General features: G+C 40.1%; 1 long non-coding RNA gene across 12 annotated transcripts in view; it reads left to right on the forward strand.

Moving 5' to 3' along the window:
• The window catches only part of LOC143680999 (uncharacterized), a 47,492-nt gene that overhangs the window by 10,572 nt on the left and 20,032 nt on the right, over positions 1–16,888 (forward strand). For 6 of the 12 annotated variants that reach the window (XR_013174298.1, XR_013174296.1, XR_013174294.1 and 3 more), the window contains 3 exons: positions 1,536–2,949; positions 3,520–3,665; positions 6,724–6,921. This is a non-coding gene — a long non-coding RNA (uncharacterized LOC143680999). Of the gene's footprint in view, positions 1–1,535; positions 2,950–3,519; positions 3,666–6,723; positions 6,922–9,830; positions 9,925–16,888 lie in introns of all 12 variants that reach the window. The other 6 variants (XR_013174302.1, XR_013174305.1, XR_013174303.1 and 3 more) reach the window with 3 other exon arrangements.

Genomic DNA, 16,888 nt, shown 5'->3' on the forward strand with positions numbered 1-16,888 from the left:
CCACTGCTCAAAGGCCCAGTGGGGACCAGATGTTACTTGGTTAGAGGAAGGGCAGATTTAACAGCTGTGAGTGCTCTTGTATTAAGATGCTAGAGGGGGATGGAAGGGGAGTTTACATAATAGAAATTGTTGTGAGGATAGATTCTGTGCTACAGAATTGTTAATTACTACAGTGAAATTCTGATCTGTCTGTGATGCAGAAAGACATGGAATATCTCCTTGATAAACAACATCAGTGTCATCTCTAAGGTGGACTCAGCAGTCACCCACCACCCTAGGGATGCAAGGAGAGCTAGGGCTGAGCCTAATCTCCAGCAATGAGTTGCCTAGCTATGGGTCTGACCACTGTGGGGAGAAACAAGTACTATAAAACTCTGTCTCCAAAGGGGTCTATGAATCCAAGCCCATTTGGAATCACATCAATTTGAATGGTATCCAATGAAGTGGGTAGGCAGGGCAGTAAGAGTGTAAGTGGTGAGCAGTGCCAGAGGTCTGGGTTGTAGTACTGGTGACCCATACATTAACAGGAGGCTTCCAGGTACCATTTGGGGACCTAGGGAAAAGGATTGGGATGATTGAGGAGGTAGACAGATCCCACGCTAAGGACACACCTTGCTCTATGTTGAAAATCCCCTACTGTTCCTCTGCTCTGCCTGCGATTGGCATTTGGTGCACTATTTTGATTCTGGATTACTTATCCTCTGGAGAGCTTTTCTCATCTTCAGCATTATTGATACTTTGGGTCACATAATTCTTTGTTTTGTATGTGGGAGCAGGTTTTCTGGGCATTTTAGGATGTTTAGCAACATTCTTGACTTCTATCCTCTAGATACCAGTGGCACTCCCTGATTTGTTACAACCAAAAATATCTCCAGACATTTTTAAATGTCCTCTGGGCAGGGGAGGGAGGGGAGATTTTCCCTGGTTGAGAATCACTGCTCTAGAGAATAGATCACAGGGGTCTTGGAAAGAACTGACCAGAGCTAGGCTCCAGACAGAGTCTGGGGTTGAGAGCTGAACTCCAGTCATGACTGAGAAATGGAATGCTTGAGAGGAGCCAGGGGCTTTAAGGCGTAGTCATATATATATAGAATCAGATCGATAGGGTTTCATTGGACAATGTAGCTAGAGGCGTACCTGGTACCTAGGGCTCAACACTCTGGACACATTGGATACCACATATCTCATTTTATTGTATGTTGCTTTCTTGCACTTCACAGATACTGTGCATTTTACAAATTGAAGGTTTGTGGGAAACCTTCATAAAGCAAGTCTATCAGTGCCATTTTTCCAACAAGTACTGACTTTGGGTCTCTCTTTCACATTTTGGTAATTCTTTGAATATTCCAAACTTTTCATTATCGTTAACCTGTCATGGTAATCTGTGATCAGTGATCTTTGATGTTACTATTGTAATTGTTTTGGGGTGCCACAATCCGCACCCATATAAGATAACGGACTTAATCTATAAATGTTGTGTGTATTCGGACTGCTCCACTGACCAGCTATTTCTCTTTCTCCTTCTCTCTCCTCAGGCCTCCCTATGCCTTGAGACACAACAATACTAAAATTAGGCCAATTAATAACTCTAAATGACCTCAACATTTTCAAGTAAAAGGAAGAGTCACAGATCTCTTACTTTAAATAAAAAATTAGACATGATTAAGCTTAGTGAGGAAGGCATATTGAAACCTGAGATAAGATGAAATCTCAGCCTTTTGTGCCAAAAAGCCAAGTTGTGAATGCAAAGGAATTTTATTGAAGGAAATCAAAAGTACTACTTCAGTGAAAACACAAATGATAAGAAGGTAGAAACAGCCTTATTGCTGATATAGAGAAAGAGTTAGTGTTTTGGATAAAAGATCAAACCAGCCACAATATTCTCTTAAGACAAAACCTAATCTAAAGCAAGGGCCTAATTCTCTTCAATTCTGTGAAGGCACAGAGAAGTGAGGAAGCTGCAGAAGAAAAGTTTGACATTAGCAGAAGTTGGTTCATGAAGTTTAAAGAAAGAAGCCATATCCATAACATAAAAGTACAAGGTGAAGCGGCAGGTGCTGATGTAGATGCTGCAGCACGTTATCCAGAAGATCTAGCTAAGATAGTTGATAATTGGCTATACTAAATAGCAGATTTTTCATGTAGATGAAACAACCTTCCATTGGAAGAAGACACCACCTAGGATTTACATAGCTAGAGAAGAGATAATGATGCCTGGTTTCAAAACTTCAAAACACAGACTGGCTCTCTTGTTAGGGGCTAATGTACCCGGTGACTTTAAGTAGAAACCAATGCTCATTTACCTTTCAAAAAATCCTCAGCCCCTTAAGAATTAAGCTGTACCTACCCCCCCTCCTCGTACTCTGTAAATGGAACAACAAAGCCAGGATGATGGCACATCTGTTTACAACATGTTTACTGAATATTTTAAGCTCACTTTTGTAACCTACTACTCAGAAAAAAGATTTCTCTCAAAATATTACTGCTCATTGACAATATACCTAGTCACCCAAGAATTCTGAAGGAGATATACCCAAGATTAATATTGTTTTCATGCCTGCTAACATAACATCCATTCTGTAGCCCATGGATCAAGGAGCAATTTCAACTTCCAAATTCAGGAGATAAATTTCATAAGTCTATAGCTGGCATAGATAGTGAGTGATTCCTCTGATAGATCTGGGCAAAGTAAATTGAAAACCTTCTGGAAAGGATTCACCATTCTAGATGCCACTAAGAACATTTGTGATTCATGGGAGGAGGTATAAATATCAACATGAACAAGAGTTTAGAAGTTGATTCCAATCCTCATGGATGACTTTAAAGAGTTCAATACTTCAGTGGAAGAAGTAACTGCAGATGTGGTGGAATATAGCAAGAGAACTAAAGTTAAAGGGGAGCCTGGAGATGTGACTGAATTGCTGCAATCTTATGATCAAACTTAAACAGGTGAGTAGTTGCTTCTATGGATGAGTGAAGAAAGTGGTTTTTTGAGATGGAATCTATTTCTGGTGAAAATGCTATGAACATTGTTGAAATAACAACAACGGATTTAGAAAATTGCATGAACTTAGTTCATAAAGCAATGGCAAGGTTTGAAAAGATTGACTCCAATTTTGAAAGTAGTTCTATTGTGGATAAAGTGCTATAAAACAGCATTGGATGCATAAAGAAATCTTTCATGAAAGAAAGAGTCAATCATTGTGACCATTTTCATTGTTGTCTTTTTTTAAGAAATTGCCATAGCCATGCAATCTTCAGTAACCACCACCCTGATCAGCCATCAACACCGAGGCAGGACCCTCCACCAGCAAAAAATTATGACTTGCTGAAGGCTTAGATGATAGGTAGCATTTTTTTAGCAATGAAGCTTTTTATAAATTAAGGTATGTCCACTTTTTTGGGGGGACATAAAAATGCTATAGTATACTTAATAAACTACAGTTTAGTAATTTGGTGTAAACATAACTTACACATTTACTAGGAAATCAAAAAAATTTGTGACTCATTTTATTGCAGTGGTCTGAAACTGAACTCACAATATCTCCGAGTATGCCTGTACGAAGTTCACAGCACTATGATAAATTCCGGACTTCATCTGGTGCCAGGATAAAGAATCCTTGAGCCCTTGTCTTGGTTAAAACTGTTCAGGAACTGAGTACAAGGTAAGTCTCCATTCCCTGTGGTAGAATAGGCTTAAGGAAAGTAATAATAAAAGTCATTGTGATAGCTTTGCCTCCTTTTTCCTTCTAGCTATACATCTGGCTCACTCTCTCACTTCCTTCAGGTCCCTGTTTGAATGTTTTCTTATGTTAGAAGCTTTCCCTTTTCATGTTCTATAAAGTAGCAAAAACACTCCCATCATTCTCTGTCCCTTTTGCCTTGCTTCATTTTTCTTCATAGCACCTGTCACCACCTGACATTGTATATATTTATTTCATAATGAGCTATTTCCTTGCACATGAAAGTAAGCTGTATTAAAAGGGAGGCTTTTTTCCCCACTTCTATGTAACACCAGCTACATAAATTGCAAAATGAAAACATGGGTGACCTATTCAAAAAGCAGGAACTAAGTACTGTGAAAGGTACTCAGATATCAAGCTTCTTCCTTTCTTTAGCTGTCTCTTTCTCCATAGTAGTGGCTTTTATTTGCTGTTTAATGTTGTTCACCATTAGGCACTAGCATACATGCTGAGTGAGTGCAAACTGTCAGAGGCACCCAATCTCATGCCCCACCTTTCCTCCTTCAACAACTCACTGCACTCATGGTCCATGGAATGCCAGGTTCTAGCCACTGGACTGATGCGCTATCTATCCCTCAGCAGGGGTTGGAGAAGTCAAGCCAGGCATATATCCCTCCCAGAGGCCCACTGCCCTAATCTACAGTGAATGTACATCCTCCAAGTATATTCCATCCTTTAAGCCAAGATACACTAGTTACCTGTTTAAGGGGTAAGTGAGAAGCTCGCCACTGATAAGTTGCCTCTCTAATGCACAGTAACATCCAAGATGCTGCAGGGCCTGTGTGCCTGCCCTCTCCACGTCTGCACTCATTGCCCTACTATGATAGAAGAATGGCACTGGCTACTGGGAGGGCCCGACACACCCGCAAATCTCACCCCACTCTACATCCTCAGTGCCTAGTATTTACTAATTGCTCAATATTTGTTAATAAATGAAGGAATTTATCTCATTTAATCTTCAAAAAAATCCTGAGAAACAATTTCCCCTTTAGGAATGAACAAGGACATTAAGATAATAATGTCCTTGTTCATTATTGATAATAATGAAGCTGACATTTGCGATTACATCATGGATCAATGTGAAAGTTGAGATTAGAACCCAGTTCTTCTGAGTTGAGGGAGGGGTGTGGTGCTCTCAAATAGTGGTTAAATCCTGACTCTGGCACTTCCTAGCTCTATCTTGAACCATTTCCTTAACTTTCCTGACCTTCAGTTTCCTTGTTTGTGAAATAGGAATAATAACACCCACCTAGTGGAATTGTTTTGATATTTAAATAATGCAGTGTTCTGCACCACATCTGATACTTGGTAATCTCAGCAAGTAATAGCTAATATTTTTATTATTGGAGTTGGCATAGCATATTGTATGGCCACTAGAGTCAGATCTCCTGGATTCGAATCCCAGCTCTCCCATTTACTAACTTATGAGCCTTGGGAGAGAGATTTAACTTCTGCACACTTCCATTTCTTCATTTGTAATATGGGGATAAAAAGAGGCCTGTCTTATAGAATGATTACAAAGATTAAATGAGCTGATGTTTATAAAACACTTAGAAGAATGCCTGACATATCTGGAACTTAAATAAACGTTACTTACATGTTTGTCAAAGAAATAACAAAAAAATGTTATCTGTTCCTTTTTTCCAAGTACTTGCACTCGACCTGATGTAAAATGATTTCATTTGGTTAGACTTTTCCTTGTTATCTTACATTAGTAGCTTCCATTTGCTAGGCCCCACTTTCCCTGGAGGTATATGTAGAGTAGGGTGAGACAGGGGAGCAGGATATAATCCTTTCTTAAGTCTTTTCCAGATCTAATTTTCTAAGCATCTGATCCAGCTCTAAATTTCAGCCCTTGCCTCCCCACACCAGCTCCAACGGCATGCTTTTGGTTCTGGGAGCATTTCATTCTTGCCCTAACCCTATAAAAAAGTAGGTGCAAGAGTATTTCAGTGGGAGGATTCTCGCCTGCTATGGAGGAGAACCGGGTTTGCTTCTTGGCCCATGCACTTCCCAACCAAACTAACAAGCCAACAAACAAACAAAATACCAAACAAGCAAACAAGCAAAAAAATCAACAAATGGAAAAAAAATGAAATGTGACCTCCGCCATACAGCATACAAAAAAAAAGTATACAACAGATGGGTTCATTCTCTTTTTGGAATGTGGCTGATGGGGTTCCCTCTGGAATTATTGGCCTCTTCCTTTCTGGCTGCCTTCACCCTGAAAGGTCATGCATGGCCTTGTCCTCAAAAGAAGGTCCGTTTCCTATTTTCTCACCAATCTCCCCTCTAATCCACCGTCTACTGACTCCATCTCTCAGTGTTGATAATCCCTCCTAAACACCATCCCCTGGGGACTCCAACACTCCCCAAATCGCATGGAACCCTGCCCTGATTCTGACAGAGAAGATGTCAATGGTGTGGACACCCCGAGAGTAAGGCCAGGTTGAAGACTTTATCTGCTCCTTGCAGCTGCACCTTTTGTAGTAGCATTTTCGGGCTTGTCAATACCGTTTCCCATTAAATTAAATAGCTTATTGACTGGTGTGCCACATGGCAATGGTGTTGATGGGATCTGCTCAGATTCCTCACCCCCACCCCCTCCCACCCCACCACCCCCCAACAATCACAGGTCACTGCTCAGTAAATCAGCTGGTAATGGAGTTTGAACTCTCAGAATCAGCTCTGTGTACCCTTTTTATTTGTTTTTAATCTGTATCAATGGCAATTCTGTCTGGTTCAATTTATGTGATGGTGCAGGCTGCAGAGCTGAGGAAGTGCCCTTTTTTACTCCATTAACCGCACAAGGGGCAAATTCTTTTTCTGGCTTCTTTATGGCAAACCTGCTACGGTGGGCATGAAATGTTTCCCTGTCAGGTCAGAGCCTTCTTTGTCTGGGTTATCAAAACTTCTCTCCATCTCCATCAAATACAGGGCTGAGCATTGAATTTATTTCCCTTTTAATTTCTTTTTTCAGGCAACCTACTAAGAGAACATAGAGATGGAAGTGTCTGGAGGGTGACGCTAACAACCATGACCTTCAGGATCCTATAGCTGGCAAAGTCCTTTCTGCTGGGTCAGTCCATACCATGCTAGCTCTTAGCTATTTTGAACACCACTCCTGGTGGAAACTGTATTTTCTTCTTCAGTCTAGCTCTCTTGGATTATTTGTCAGGTGAATGCCATTTACATTTATTAGTGCCAGGATGTGATTGCACAGTAGACCCAGTTTGCTGCAGTGTCCTTTAACTTCTTTTTGTCATCTGTTTTTCTCCCTTCTGGCCTTGGAGGAGATTAGAAGATACAGAAGGAAAATGTTAAAGTACATAAGAATGGCTGAAAAGAGATGGGAATTTTAAAGGCACTGGAATTACCCATGACAGGGGTGACAGAGGTTGGAAATGGTTTGGGGCTGTGAAAGCCAAACTGGCCTGATAGCTGCTACAAAGCGAGAAGCCAGGACTGGACTGGAATTGCCATGGGTCATGTGCCATGGAGACAATCACCTGTCCAGACTGTGGGTTTCTGGAAGAAGTAGGGCAAAGTGCATGGGGAGGGAAGGTGTGCAGTCAGCAGTGAGAGAAAGAGAGGAAGTAAAATAGGAATCATTCTGGGCTGTGACATGCCCTGCACCCTTCTCCACAGTCTGAACCCATAGTTCTTCAAGGAAAGTTAAAAAAGAGAAACAGAATAAGCTGAATTTCTTGTGGAAGCTGGTGAAGAAGGTGTCACTTAGCTACAAATATGAGATAAAATCAAGAATAGCTGCCCAGTAAAAGACTTGAATAGACCTTTCTCCTAAGACGAAATACAAATGACTAAAAAGCAGATGAAAAGATGTTCGACATCACTGACTATTAGGGTAAATGCAAATCAAACCACAATGAAATACCAATTCACACCCATTAGAATGGCTATTATAGAAAACAAAAAAACAGAAGACTGCAAGTGTGGGAAAAGGTGTGGAGAAATAGAAACACTCATTCTTTGCTGGTGGGAATGTTAAATGGTGCAGCCATTCCACTGTGAAAGACAGTTTGGCAGTTTCTTAGGAAATTAAATATAGAATTATCATCCAGTTCTAGTCCCTATTAGTGGCAATCCCACTAATAGGGACTAGAACAGATATTTGCACACCAGTGTTCATAGGGACATTATTCACAATTGCCAAAAGATGGAAGCAACCCAAATGTCCATCAGCGGATGAATAGATACACGAAATGTGATATAGACACACAGTGGGATATTATTCAGTCATAAAAAAGGAATGAAATCCTGATACATGCAACAACATGGATGACTCTTGAAGACATTATGCTGAATGAAATAAGCCAGACACAAAAGGACACATATTGCATGAGCTCACTGATAAGATCTAATTATAATAAGCAAACTCACAGAATTGGAATCTATAAGTTACCAGGGGCTGGGATGAAGATTAGAGAATGGGGAGCTGATGCTTAATTTGTGCAGAATTTTTATTTAGGTTGATTGTAAAGTTTTGGAAATGATTGCCAGTGATGGTGGCACATTATTATGTGTGTAATTAAGAGCACTGAATTATATATGTGAATGTGGTTAAAAGAGGAACTTTCATGCTATATATATGTTACTAGAAAAAAAATTGAAAGATAAAACATAAGACTGTGTTCTAGTTTGCTAGCTGCCAGAATGCAATATACCAGAACGGAACAGCTTTTAAAAAGGGGAACCTAATAAATTGTTAGTTTACAGTTCTAAGGTTGAGATAATGTCTCAATTAAAGAAAATCTATAGAAATGTCCAATCAAAGGCATCCATGGAAAGATACCCTGGTTCAAGAAGGCCACTGAAGTTCAGGGTTTCTCTCTCAAGTGTGAAGGCACATGGCAAACAGGGTCAGGGTTCCTCTCTCATCTGGAAAGGCACATGGCAAACATGGCATCATCTGCTAGCTTCCTCTCCTGGCTTCCTTTCAGGAAGCTCCCCAGGAGGCATTTTCCTTCTTTGTTTCCAAGGTCGCTGGCTGGTGGGCTCTCTGCTTCTCAGGGCTATATCGTTCTGCTTACTCAGAATCTCTCCCTGAATCTCTCTTGTCATTCTCTTTTATAGGATTCCAGTAAACTAATCAAGACTCATCCACGTGGATGGAGATGTCTCCACCTAATCCAGTTTAACAACCACTCTTGATTAAATCACATCCCGGGTAGATGATCTAATTACATTTTCAAGCATACAATACTGAATAGGGATTAGAAGAAACGGCTGCCTTTACAAAATGGGATGAGGATTAAAACATGGTTTTTCTAGGGTACATACATCATTTCAAACCAGCACAGACTGTATAACACAATGACCACTACATAGATAATGGACTATAGGTAATAGTACAATTATAAAAATGTCCTTTCATGAATTATAACAAATGCACCACACTAATACAATGTGTTCGTAATAGGGTGCTATGTGGCAAAAAAACATACCTAATGTAAACTATGAACTATAGTTAATAGTACTATAGTACTATTAGTATAATAGTAATTGCATGGGAATGCTGCAATTTTTACATGATTATTCTGAAAAGCTACAACCCCTATAATTAAAAAAAATAGATTAAACATAATAATAAAGAGTGGCTCCCCAAAATGTAAATGTAAAGTCCATGAAGAAAGCAACCTTGAAACTGGAGGAATAGAAACAAAGTTGCCTAAAGCTCTGAAGAGTGTGAAGACCCAGCTGGCATTTGGGGGATGCCTTTGGCCTTTTCTCGAGTGAAGGTTATCTTTCTGTGGATGCCTTAGTTTGGACACTTTTATGGCCTGAGAACTGTAAACTTGTAACTTAATAAGCCCCTTTTATAAAAGCCAACTCATTTCTGGCATTTTGCATTCAAGCAGCATCAGCAAACCAAAACACCTAACCTAAACCCTATTGGTCTAATATAATCTCTGTATCTAGGATTCTTTCTCTCCCATCTTAGCTATGGGGTCTTCAGTGCTCTGCCCCAGAGCTGGTTGAGAAGTCCAAGCTCTGTTATAGCCGAAGATAAACTCTTCATTGTTTAATTTTAAAATTCAAAATTTCCCTCTATTCAAACCCTCCCAGAGCCCTCGGACTCCCCACAGCATTCTGGTCTTACGGCCACCTCTCCTAAAACTCATCTGCTGGTTCATGCTATGTGATTCACTAATCCCAACAGGTAATTATTTAATTGGGTCTGATTCTTTTTATCCCCAATTCATTGGTTTCTCCCATCTCGGGTCAGGCTATTTTGAAAATCAACTTTGATGCCCAGACTCTCATAGTATACCCTTTTCATGAATCTGTTAAGAATCCAACTGCTGATTTGATGGTGGGATTTAGAGACTAAGTTACAGGTAGATGGAGAGAGAATTTTAGGCAGAGATTCTTTCCATTGAGGAGTATCTCAACATAATGCAAAGTAATGTATGGAGAGTGCTAGGCATTTTTTTTTTTTTTTTTTAGTGCTTAGGCATTTAACACACATTATTTTATGTATTCCTCTTATTGATCCTATGAGGCTGATTTGATGAAAATTTCCCTCTCCTCATCTGTAGAATGGGGATAATAGTGTTTGCCTTAACATTATTATGTACTTGAGAGGATCAAATGAAATATCATATATGACAGGGGCAACTGGTAATTTCAACTAAGTGCAAAGCCTCCGCATAGTCTGCTGCCTCCCTCAGCTTCTCAGCTGTGTAGCTGGAGCTCTGAAGTTGATTACATCTCATTGCTTTGCTCTCAGGCAGCAAGATTTTTTTTCTGCATTAAAGAAGGGTGTAATAAGGCAGGGGTTTCTCTCTTAGCTCAGGACCTGCGGTCTAACTTAGCCTCTGAGGAGAATAGTTTCACAAATCTTTGGGCACAGCGGCTGGATGACTCTCAGGTAAAACCAAGCCTTCCATCCCGCTGACGAGGGCTGCCGGGTTGGAAGTGGCAGAGGTTCGCCCATTTGATACACTTGCTTCTGACTCCTGGAAGCCTCTAGCTGCTTAATGGATTCATTTAAGTGATAATATGAGCCGATCGCATGTCAGGCTGTTAAAATGGTGATAACATATTGCACTAGGAGAACATTATCTATGGTAACTGCATTATAATGGGTAGGGAATGTCGACAGAACTACATATGATATTCCCATAAACACCAAATGAATTCAGAGTGACTACACTATCCATTCCAAGTGTGGCCAAGGCAAAAGGTAACACTTCATCTTCTAGGCTCTCATTTTCCAAACATAGCCAATGGAGACATATGCAGACAAATGTTGGCATGTCAAATTCAAACAAATGCACATGCTTCTCTGATTCATCACCAATCTGGAATTCTACTTACCAGGTCTCGGAGGAGAGTGTGAACTCCCAAAATATCACCACCTCCCCCTCCACCCGCCCACAAAGGAACAGAATACACAAGAGGGAACAGAGAAAGCAGGGCATAGGGCACTGGCATGACCAGTGACAGGGAAAGGCAGCCAGGACTCCGTGTGCCCAGGTTCTGCTTTACTCTCCAAGCAAATTTAAAGGGGGTGGGAGGGCTGGACAATAAATCATCAAGGTACTCTAGGTGGCCCAATTGCCCACTCTCTTTATCCTCTAAGACCATAAAGAGCAAAATGATTGAGTAAAATTTATCTTTGTCACCTCCAACCCCAAGTTTCAGTACTCTTCCCTCTTATAGTATCTCCCCAGTACTGTACTCTAATATCTTCTACTCTGAGGTTAGAATCTTCAAGTTTTATTCCTCCCAAGGATATTTACATTTTAAAAGCTGCTCCTGCAAGAGCAGAGGACCTTCTTAGAAAGTGTAGATGTTTGACTTCAAGCTTCAGAGTGGTAATATGTTACTAGAACAAAAAGCAAAACAACAACAGCAACATAGGTCTGTAAATACAAGCAGTGAACCCTATTGTAAACTGTGGACTATCGTTGATGGTACAATTATACTAATGCTTTTTCATGAATTATAGCAAATGCACCACAATAACGCAAAGTGATAATAATGGGGTGATATGGGAACTCTGTATTTTGTGCATGATTTTTCTGCAAACCTACAGGTTCTCTAATTTTAAAAAGAAATAGTTGCCCTTCACTGAGCCAAGCAATAGTCAGTATTGGTAATATCTATAAATTTCAGAAACTTCTGCAAGTAAGGGCTTACAATTCCAATTTTAGAGATAATGTAACTGTGGTTCAGATACTTAAATAACTATCAAGAAAAGACAGAACGAGTATTTTAAATATAGATCTGCAAAGTGCTGGTTTCAACCCGTTTTGCCCCATAAGTCACCTAACATCTTGGAGTGTCTTCCCTTATTTTTTAAATCCTAAAAAATTGCACCTAACTTCAAGGCCGTGATGAGGGTAGCTTGAGACAATATCTATGAATACCTTTTGTAAACTGCAAACAACCCTGCTGAAGTCTGTACGCCCCTGAGGAAAGCGAAAAGAGAACTGAATCTGGAGTTATGAGTTGGGTTCAAGTACCTTACTGCATAGTGTCCTTGGGTAAATGGCATGATGTCTTTAAGACCTGTCTTCCTCCTGTATGTAAAACAGAGTTGCTGTGAGTGCTGTCTCTTTTTACTGTCTGCCTACTAAGTGTCCTGCAATACTCTGCATCCAGAAGCTTTTGTTCTATAGTAGCTCAAAGTCTACAGAGGCAGATAGGCTGTGTAAACAGATCGTTGTAATAAAAAGGTCGTAAGTGCTATAATGGAAGTAAGTGTAGAGCTGTATGAGAACAGCAATGAGGCAAAGCACCTTGTCCTCACAACCTCATTACAGGGAAACAGATGGATAGTGCTCTATCAAAACTAATAGGATGAAAGATATTGCAAAGGCAATATGTGCTGAAGTGCCTGATAAACTAGACCACTAAACACATGGTGGGAGATTTTATGATTGACCCAAAGGAAAGAAATTCTATTTGAAGAATTTCCAAGCCAGCAGGGGAATATTTTTAGGGGCACATCTTCCTGGTGGCTCCAAATGAGGCAGCGAGGCTGCCTGGTCCGCCGGCCCTGCCTCAAGCCCTGTGTCTCGGCTTCAATCTGAGTCCCTTCCCCAGCTCTCTAAAGAGTGAGAATTGTGACGTGAAAGACTTGTAGGCCTGAGGCTTTCCCACCACCTGGAGCATTAAGCCCCAGGGAATCCCCCAGGGCCTGAAGGAAGAAGACTTTTTAAAAAGTGATAAGATAAGGAGCCCTGAAACCTGATTCCCTTGCCCCTGAAGCTCAGGAGACATCTGGTAGTCCCTCTCACACTGCATTTCTCCCTGCTTACCAATGTGTGGTTTAGGGTCAGTGCTGTTGATTTCCCCTCCTTAATAAAGGAAGTCTTAGGAAGAGACAATGCCTTTCTCTGTTAAAACAGATTACAAGAGACCATATATTATGTGGCTCCATTTGCATAAAATGTCCAGAATAAGCAAATCCATAGAGACAGAAAGTAGATCAGGGGTGGCCTAGGGCTAGGAAGTGTGTTTGGAGAAGGGGGCGGAGGTTGCTGCTAACGGGTACGGGGGCTTCTTTCGGGGGCAATAAACACGTTGAAAATTGACTGTAAGGATGGCTGCACAACTTTGTAAATACACTTAAACCACTGAATTGTACAATTTAAATTGATGAATTGTATATTACATGGACTCTATCTAATAAAGCTGTTAAAAATAAAACACAAAACACAAAAGCAGACTCGCTAAGATGTTAGCTGGGAAGACACAAGGAGTCTCTTGGCGGTGAAAAAATCTATTCAAGCATTTCATCTCTGACTCTGAGAGTTTCAGTTTTCATTTGGGGTTCTGTCACTCTGAATCCACCTGACATCATGATGTCAAGTCCCCAGGAAAGTCTGCTGCCCACCCAGTACCGCATTCTGGCTTTTCCCTCCTCTCCTTACTGCTTAATGCGCACCAGCCCAAAGCAGGTCTCTTTTCACAAGGCAATTAAAGATGTTAAAACTAAGTTAAAAAGACTATTGTCACCTAATTGAATGCTTTCTAAAGCATAATCAGAACAAGTGAAGGAGTCAAGCAAAGGGGAGAGTCTTGTAGGGATGATAAGGAAAGCTAGCAACTGATCATAGCTTAGTTCATGCGACAACACTGCCCATTTGGGGATTCTTGGAATCATGCCTCTATGAATGCAAAGAGTTCTTCTCCCTCTCCAATCCCCTTGATCCCTGGAGAAAAGCTCTCTGCCAGGTTCTACTGTCTATAGTTGGCAGAACCATATACTATGCAAGGTGCTTTAGAAAGAAATACATTACTAAATACCAATCATGGAGAAAAAGGAATTTGGTATTAGAGGGCTGTATCTTGCCCATCTCACACTTTCCATTCCCCATACACTGCTATCTTCCTACCAAGGTGTCTTTTCTTTCCAAATTAACAACGATCACCACCCACCCCCAAACTCTTCAAGTGTTCCCTACTTTATCCATTCAGATTTCCAAACCATTTCAAAACTATCCATCTCCTTCCAATCAATCATCAAAAGAATCTCAATTCTAAATCCAAGGTATTTCGTGAGTATATTCCCTGATGTGCCAGTTTGAATCTGTTGTATACTCCCCGAAAAGCCAAGTTCCTTAATTCTTATTCAGTATTGCTGGGTGGGAGCATTTTGTTTCCATGGAGTTGTGGCCCACTCAATTATGGGTGGTAACTTTTTATTAGATGGTTTCCATGGAGATGTATCTCCACCCATTCAAGGTGGGGTTGCTTACTGGAGCCCTTTAAAAGGGAACCATTTTGCAAAAGCTTTAGAGCCCACACAGCCAGAGACCACTGGAGATGAAGAAGGAAAACGTCCCCAGGGAAACTTCATGAAACAAGAAGTTGGGAGAGAAACTAGTAGACGTCGCCAAGTGCCCTCCCAGTTGAAAGAGAAACCACAAACTTCAGCAGCCTTTCTTGAGTGATGGTAATCTCTTGTTGGTGCCTTAATTTGGACATTTTCACAGCCTTAGAACTGTAAATATGCAACTGAATAAATTCCTCTGTTTAAAAGCCCTTCTGTTTCTGGTATATCACATTTAGGCAGCTTTCAAACTAGAACACCCGAACCCCTTCTGCATTACCTCCACCTTAGTCTAAGCCACTATTATCACCTAAATCCTACAATAGCTTGGTTAAGTGGTGTCCCCATTTCCTGCATCCCTATCTCTTCTCATTTCTCCCACAACAGCCAGAGTGATGCTTTTAGGGTTTAAATCAGATTGTGTTACTCCTGGCTTAAAGCTTCACAGGCTAGCCATCCTAGTTAGAAAAAACTCCTTCCTATGCTGCCAGCTCTGTACCATTGGCCCCCTGCCTGACTCTGCCCTCATGTTACCGTCTTCTCTGGCCACGATGTTTCCTGGCCTTTTTCAGTTCTTTAAAGCCCCAAGCTCTTTTCTTAACTAAACCTTATTCATCCTTCAGTTCTCAGCTTAAATATCATTATTCAAAGAAACCATTAATTAGTTCATTTACTATGTATTCCTTTCTCCTGTATATATTTATCTCACACATGCTATAGTGCCAGGCACCATACTGGTCTTTGAACCCCTTTCCCTATCTCAGTAAGGCCTCCTGTCATGATCTCTCCTGCCAAGCTGTTCTTTTTCTTCATAATATTTAACATAATTTGTCATTATAGATTTGTTTGTGTCATGACTTTTTTTCATGTTATGTGCATTTTCCCCCATATACCACCCTATTATTAACACCTTGTATTAGTGTCATATATTTGCTATAATTCATGAAAGAACATTCTTTTACTTGTACTCTTAACCACAGTCCATCCACAGCAGGGTTTACTGTGTTAAAACAGTCCCATGTTTTATCTCCTAACATTCATTCTGGTGACATACATGACTCAAAATGTCCCCTTTCAAACACTTTCACACACATAACTCCATGCTTTTAATTACACTCATAATAATGTGCTGCCATCACTGATTTACAAAAATTTACAATTAACATAAATAGAAATTCTGTACAAATTAAGCATCAGCACCCCCCACCATTCTCTACCCCCAATCTATCCCCTAGTAACTATATTGTAGATTCTAACTATATGAGTTTGTGTTATTATAAGCAGAGCATGTGAGGTCACACAATATTTGTCCTTTTGTGTCTGGTTAATTTCACTAAGCACAAGGTATTGAAGGTTCATTCATGTTGTTGTATGTGTGAGGAATTCATTCTTTTATGGCTGAATAATATTCCATTGCATGTACGTACCACATTTTGTTCACCCAGTCATTAGCTGATGGACACTTCCACCTTTTGGAAATTGCGAATAATGATGTTATGAGCACTGGTGTGCAAATACTTGCACATACTTGAGTCCCTGCTTTTGTTTCTCCTAGTAGTGGGATCACCAGGTCATATGGTAACTCTATATATAGCTTCCTGAGGAATTGCCAAACTGTCTTCCAGCAGCTACACAATTTTACATTGCTACCAGCAATGAATGAGTTTTTCTATTTCTCTACAACTCTCTCCAACACTTGCAATTTTCTGTTTTATATATATATATATATATATAGTAGTCATTTCTAATGGGTGTAAAATGATATCTCCTTGCAGGTTTGATTTGTATTTACCCTAATAGCTAATGATGTTGACCATCTTTTCATGTGTGTGTGTGTGTGTGTGTGTGTGTGTGTGTGTTCAGCCATTTGTATGTCCTCTTTTGAGAAATGTCTGCTAAAATCTTTTGCTCATTTTAAAGCATTTAGGGATATAAATTTCCCTCTCTGCACTGCCTTCACTGCATCCCATAAGTTTTGATATATCATATTCTTGTTTTCATTTGTCTTAAGATGTTTACTTAATAATTTTTTCTTTGATCCACTGATTATTTAAAAGTGTTATTTAACTTCCATATATTTGTGAATTTTCCAGTTCTTTGCCTGTATTGATCTCCATTTTCATTCAATTATGATCAGAGAAGATGCCTTGTATGATTTCAATCTTTTTAAATTTCTTGAGATTTGTTTGGTGATCCAACATTTGCACAATCTTGGAAATGATCCATGCGCACTTGAGAAAAATATATATATTGCTGTTTTGGGGTACAGTGTTCTATATACATCTGTTAAGTCTAGCTCATTTATCATATTATCGAAGTACTCTGTTTCCGCATTGAT

Source organism: Tamandua tetradactyla, chromosome 4 (assembly GCF_023851605.1).
Source record: "Tamandua tetradactyla isolate mTamTet1 chromosome 4, mTamTet1.pri, whole genome shotgun sequence".
Taxonomy (NCBI): domain Eukaryota; kingdom Metazoa; phylum Chordata; class Mammalia; order Pilosa; family Myrmecophagidae; genus Tamandua; species Tamandua tetradactyla.